Below are 6064 nucleotides of genomic sequence, written 5' to 3'. Positions count from 1 at the left end.
CCCGTTCTGCTCAGTCCTTCACGACTGCCCCTGTGTGCCCTTATGTCTTCTGGGCACACTCCATCATCGTCCTTGGTCCTTCCTTCTGTTCATTCTGCCGGAACTAGTCAGGGGGTGCCTCACATCTGGCGTGGCACTCTTGCTCCTGCCTGCCTCCATGCCCCCCCTCTCATTCCGGCCTGCCTTCCTGGATGTCATTCATGGAGATGATCCATCAGGAGATCCAGTGCTGCCTTTTCCAGTCCAGCTTCTCCAGGGACTGACCCGTAGGTCATTAGAGCGAGCCAAGTGCCTGAACCAGACTTCGATGTGGACCATGTGTAATTGGGGTGTGCAGTGGGGATGTGACGGATGGACTTCTCTTAGTGTTCCTGGACATGCCATTATGGCCTAGGGTCTGGTTGGCCCGAGTACAGAGTACCTGTAGGGGTCACTGTGGCCTAATGCCACACTGCACAACTCGAGTCTGCTGTGACCCTGTCCACACAGAACCTCTAGCTGCATAAGCCACAGAGGGTGCAGTCAGCTTCGGACCTCAGGCTCCAGGCTCTCAGGCCAGATGGAACAGCAGAGGCTGTCTTGTCCAGTGGGCCTCATGTTGGGCTCATCAGAGGGGCCTAGCTAGCTTAATTTTTCCTGACTTTATTTTGAAAAATGTCCTTACAGACAAGTTGAAGGGAGAGTTAAGAATGTCCTCTCCCCTCAATATTTTGTCCCATTTGCTTTCTCTTTTTCTTGAACCATTTAAAAGTAATTCATTGGTTTAAAAAAAAAAGTTATGGGCATGACACTTCATTCTTTAATACTTTGACATGTATCACCTAAGAATAAAGACATTTCCCTGTATTTCCAGAATACCATTATCTCATCTACGAAAATTATCAAGAATTCCGTATCATCTAATGAACAATGTCTTAAAGTTTGCCTAGATTTTCCCCAAAATCTTATACTTTTTTTGAATATCCAGGTCTCAGCCAAGGTTTGTGTCCTGTATCTTGTTGTCATGTCTAGTCTCTCTTAATCTAGAACAGCCTGCCTTGTAGGCTTCAAAAATACAGAAATTCTTCAACCCCACCCTTGAAGATTTTGACTCAGTAGGTCAGATGTGGGGCTGAAATCTGTATTTTTTAAACAAAAACACTGCTGATTCTGATGAGCCTCCAGAGTTTGGAGCCAGACCAAACCCCACTTTGCCACCACTTTCCACCAACACACATGTTCCCTAGACGAGAGTCCTCTGGAAAGGTGGGCTTTGAGCTCATGAACATGAAAGGAGAATTTTCTTACATCACTATGGGCCCCCAGGTACCCAATTGCCTTTATTATCAAGCTTCATAACAGTAAGCTGAAACTTGCTCTGCAACTCACTCATCAGTTACAGGCCCTAATGGCCATCCCAGGCTACACAGAGCTGGCTGGCACCTGCTTTCACCTGATAGTCCTTTATTTTTATTCTTTTAAAGATTTTATTTATTTATTCGACAGTGATAGAGACAGCCAGCGAGAGAGGGAACACAAGCAGGGGGAGTGGGAGAGGAAGGAGCAGGCTCCCAGTGGAGGAGCCCGATGCGGGGCTCGATCCCAGGACTCTGGGATCATGCCCTGAGCTGAAGGCAGACGCTTAACAACTGAGCCACCCAAGCGCCCCCAGCTGATAGTACTTCAGAGATAGGAAGGTCATAAAGACATCAGAGCATCTCACCTAACGCTCAGGCATTCATGAATTTCAGAGCTGCCACCGTCATGGTGTTATGTGGCCTTTGTGGTGTGGCAGCTACGTCTGGGCAAAGCGTCAGATGCAGTGATAGCAGAGCTGAATTGAGTGCTCCCTTATTAGGCGCACTCCACTCTTCTCACTGTACTGTTGGTCTGTGTGGAACTTGGTCCAGCGAACTGCTCCAGGTCGTTTTCACGTGGTCTACTGTCAAGTCACTTTCCCATCATGCACTCACACAATATTTGGAACACAAATGCGGGGTTATGTGTATTCCCTACTGATAAGATTTCATCTTATTAGAGTTTCTACCCATCTTAAATGAGTTCCCACTCTTGATGATCCTGATTTGGCCATCTGACATGTTAGCTCTGCCTCCGGTTTTGAGGTTGCAAGATTGGGTAAACAAGGCTTCAAAGTGTCGGTTAAAAACATGGACTGAGACAGAGCCACAGAAGATCCCTTTGGTAAAAAATTCATTTTATATGGCAACCTGCTTCACACACTCACCCAAGAGTCATGTGATGATAATGTGCTCTGATATTTTCTAAGTTCAATTCTTTTCCAGTTCTTTTTAAAAAGGGAAACAACACTGAATTGACTGCACAATGCAGAAATAAGTCTCTGTCACCATTTGCTTGTGAGTCACTCCGGGACAGTAAGAGTGCTGGCTGTGCCTCTGGGTACGCACCGCACAGCTGGGCCAGCGCTTTGGACACCTCCCTACGCATGGAGGCACACGTGGGTCCCCATCCCATCTTCCCACCTACCGCCTGGGCAGCCTCCTGCAACTGACCTCATTCGTCCTTCTAAATCAGGTTCCTCATCTGGCAACAGGTGGAGGACGACTGGCAGGATCGTTTGAGGATTGACTAAGCTAACATGTACCTGGGCAAGCCCTCAATAAATGATAGCCAGTTACTATGAATTCCTGTTATCAGCGACTGCCAAAGACAATGTTTGTGTCGCCCTAAAACTCATACCTGAAATCTAAGCCCCCTCCCAAAGGTATTAGGAGGTGGAGCCTTTGGCAGGGGAATAGCTCCGCCCTCCTGAATGGGATTAGTGCCCTTTTTATAAGAGACCACGGAGAGCTCCTTTGCCCCTCTGTCATGTGAGGACAGCGCAGAATGATTGGCCCAACCAGAAAGCGAGCTCTCATCAGACACTGAATCTGCCGGCACCTTGATCTTGCACTTGTCAGCCTCCAGAGCTGTGAGAAATAAATTTCTATTGTTTATAAGCCGCCCAGTCTGTGGTATTTTGTTATAGCGGCCTGAACTGACCAAGACAGTGACTGATGAAGGTCATCGTGTCTTGCGAAGGTGAAGAAGGACAGGGCCTGATCTTAATACAGTGTTAGGCTCTGGACCGGGTGGAAGGAATTCTGTCTCTCCCCAGTCCTGAGACCGTCACATGTGCAGCTACCAGCCTTTCGACTATCACTGCTTTGCAGTTTGCAGAGTGCTCCCACATCAGAGCTGATTCAGTCCACCATTCGAATAGCTAGCTACTCTTCATCCCATTTCACAAGTGAGGAGACAAACTCCAGGAATGTATGACTTAGGAAGAAGGTGTTCTGGCTCTCAATCTAACGTTTGCCCTCCATCCCTCTGCCCTACAACAAGGCTGTCGGAATTATTTTAATTTGCTTTGTAATTCAGCCAGTCATGCTCATCTTAGCCCGCAAGTCCCCGCTAACTCACAAGAAGCAGGCAAATGATGGAGAGGCTCCTTTCTGGGGCCTCCGGAGGGTTCTAGAAATAGTACATGCTCAAAAAAGGTTTTGGAGTTTGGGACGCCTGGGTGGCTCATTTGGCTAAGTGTCTGCCTTCAGCTCAGGTCATGATCTCAGGGTCCTGGGATCGAGCCCCACTGTCCACTGTCAGGCTCCCTGCTTAGCGGGAAGTCTGCTTTTCCTTCTCCCTCTGCCCCTTCCCCTGCTTGTACACACACACACACACACACACACACACACACTCTTTCTCTCAAATGAATAAAATCTTAAAAAAATTGTTCTGGAGTTACCAACAAGTCAGAAAAGTTGAGATGATCCTGCTTGAGTCCCAGTGTGAGCACTGTCTCTGTGAGGGACCCAGGAAATGTGGGCACTAGGGTGCGGCTGATGGGTCAGTCAGTCCCCCAGCAGGGACCAGTGAGACCAGATGAGGACAGTGAGGAAAGCTGTGGAGAAGGTGGCTCAGAGGAGGCAGGAAGGCATGTGCGCTGGTCTCCCGCCAAGGCCCAGGTTCTGTGCTTGGGGGCCGGCTGCTGTGAGTAGAGCAGAGCAGGGACCTGTGTCTTGGATAACAGCCGCGTGCTGGGCACTGCTTCCAGTAGGCTGGGGTTCTCAGGGCTCCCCCCACAGCACCCTTACTCTGGTTCTGTGGGGCCCGTGTCTGGTCTGAGGCAGCCCGCCCCGCTGGGAAGATGGGAGCGAGGAGGTGCCAGTCAGAGTAGGAGAGGGGGTTTCGTGTGCTGGGTCCTGGGGAAGCAGAGCTAAAATTAGGTCTTCCAGCTGGGTGCAGGTGTGGAATCCCACCCTTTCTCCTCCCCAGAACCAGGATCTTGGAATTACCTCCAGTCCCTCCCTCTGTCTCTCAGCTCCAGCTCCTCGAGAGGCAGGAGTTGAACTGTCCTGCCTCTGGTCATGCCAGGGACCTTTCCACCCAAATGATCTCCAAGGCTACAAGTGAGGGGACAGTGGCAGGCAGTGGCTTTGACTTCCCTGAGCTTCACCAGCTCATCTGAGGCCTCGGCACAGCTGGGGCCCGAGTCCACCTGGCAGAACAGAGGTTTTCCTTTTCTACCACCACCCACGCCGGGCCCCTGACTTCTCCCTCTGGCCTCTCGCTTTATGTGCTCCACGCCACCCTCACCTCTCCTCCCCTGTCTGCCCACCATTTCAGAGGGGGGCTTTCCTCCCTTGCCATTCATTGCCATTCCGACGCAGGCAGTGGGGCCTAGGGCAATATGATGTATGCTCCCTCTCCCTATGTGAGGCCGAAACTTGAAAAGCATGGCACTCCGCAGGATGAATGTGCCTCTCACTCCCCCTTCGCTATGGCCCTGGCCCCTGCCTCATGTGTTCCCAGGCTGAGGCTCAGACCCTGCTGGGCTCTGGTTTAGGGTCAGAGCCTACCTCTGGCTCCTACATGTACCTGCAATATGATTTTAGGTGAGTGGCGTCTCCTTAGTCCTGGTTTCCCTGTCAGCGAAGTGAGGGATGGGCTGGACAGTTGCCTGGGTCCCTCCCTGTTTGGTGTCTTTTCACTGTCGAGGGTGGAGTGCTCCTTCAGGAAAGGAAGCCCGCAGGGGCGGCTTGCCGGAGGCTTGCTGAGGTAGGCTGGAGGCCGCAGTGGGTAAGTGGGCTGAGGGGCCTCTGAGGAGGTGTGAATGAGGGAGGCAGAGCAGGTCGGTGTGGACAGCCCTGTCCCAGCCCTATCTCCCATCCCCGACACCCTCTCTACACCCCAGCACTGATAAGCAGGTGTGAGCCACGGCCGCCTTGTGACAGGCCCTTCAGCAGGGAGGGGATGGCGGGGGTCCACTCCACTTCTGAATTCAGACGTCAGCGTCTTCCTCCCCCTCCACCATTTCCCTGCCAGACTGCCATCCTCCTGATAGCCCAGCTCAGGCTTGGTGACTCTGCCCCTGCCCGTGAGGCCTCAGTCTCCTCGGGTGGTAGGGAACAGACCACCCTCAGTCCTTTCTGGCCAAGTGCCAAGGAGGATGGCCACCCCCCAGCCAAGCCTGCTCCTGCAGTGGCCATGGTGCTGGGGTCTGGGAACCCCCTGCTTCTCGTGGGGTGCACCTCAGGGCTGGTCCTTCTCTGTCCTCTTCTCATAACATCTCCTCCAGTCCCTGGCCATCAGCTTTCGGTTGTCTTCCCTTAACCTTGGCTTTGGGTTCACTGCTCCAGCTGGGCCCCCCTTCTCTCCTCCAAGGCCCCAGCCAAGGTCCAGAAGGCCGAGGACAGAAACCCCTAACTTTTGCATTTGTGGGCATTGGCACTGGGAGAAGAGACATAAGACTTGGGGCTGTAGGAAAGGGGAAGAGGGGGCACCTGTGTGGCTCCATCAGTTAAGTGTCTGCCTTCAGCTCAGGTCATGATCCCAGGGTCCTCGGATCAAGTCCCGCATCAGGCTCCTTGCTCAGCAGGGAGCCTGCTTCTCCTTCTGCCTGCGTGTGCGCTCTCTCTCTCTTTCTGATACATAAATAAAATCTATTTTTAAAAAGTGGGGGGGAAGAGAAGACAAATAGGGCTGGGCAGGGGCCATAGGAAACCTGGGAGGAGGGTCTTTGTGCAGGCCCCCGACCCAAGGCACCAAACTCCCTCCTACTTTCTCA

Source organism: Ursus maritimus, unplaced genomic scaffold, assembly GCF_017311325.1.
Source record: "Ursus maritimus isolate PB19 unplaced genomic scaffold, ASM1731132v1 scaffold_20, whole genome shotgun sequence".
NCBI classification, from domain to species: domain Eukaryota; kingdom Metazoa; phylum Chordata; class Mammalia; order Carnivora; family Ursidae; genus Ursus; species Ursus maritimus.
Note: the sequence above shows the minus strand (reverse complement) of the source record.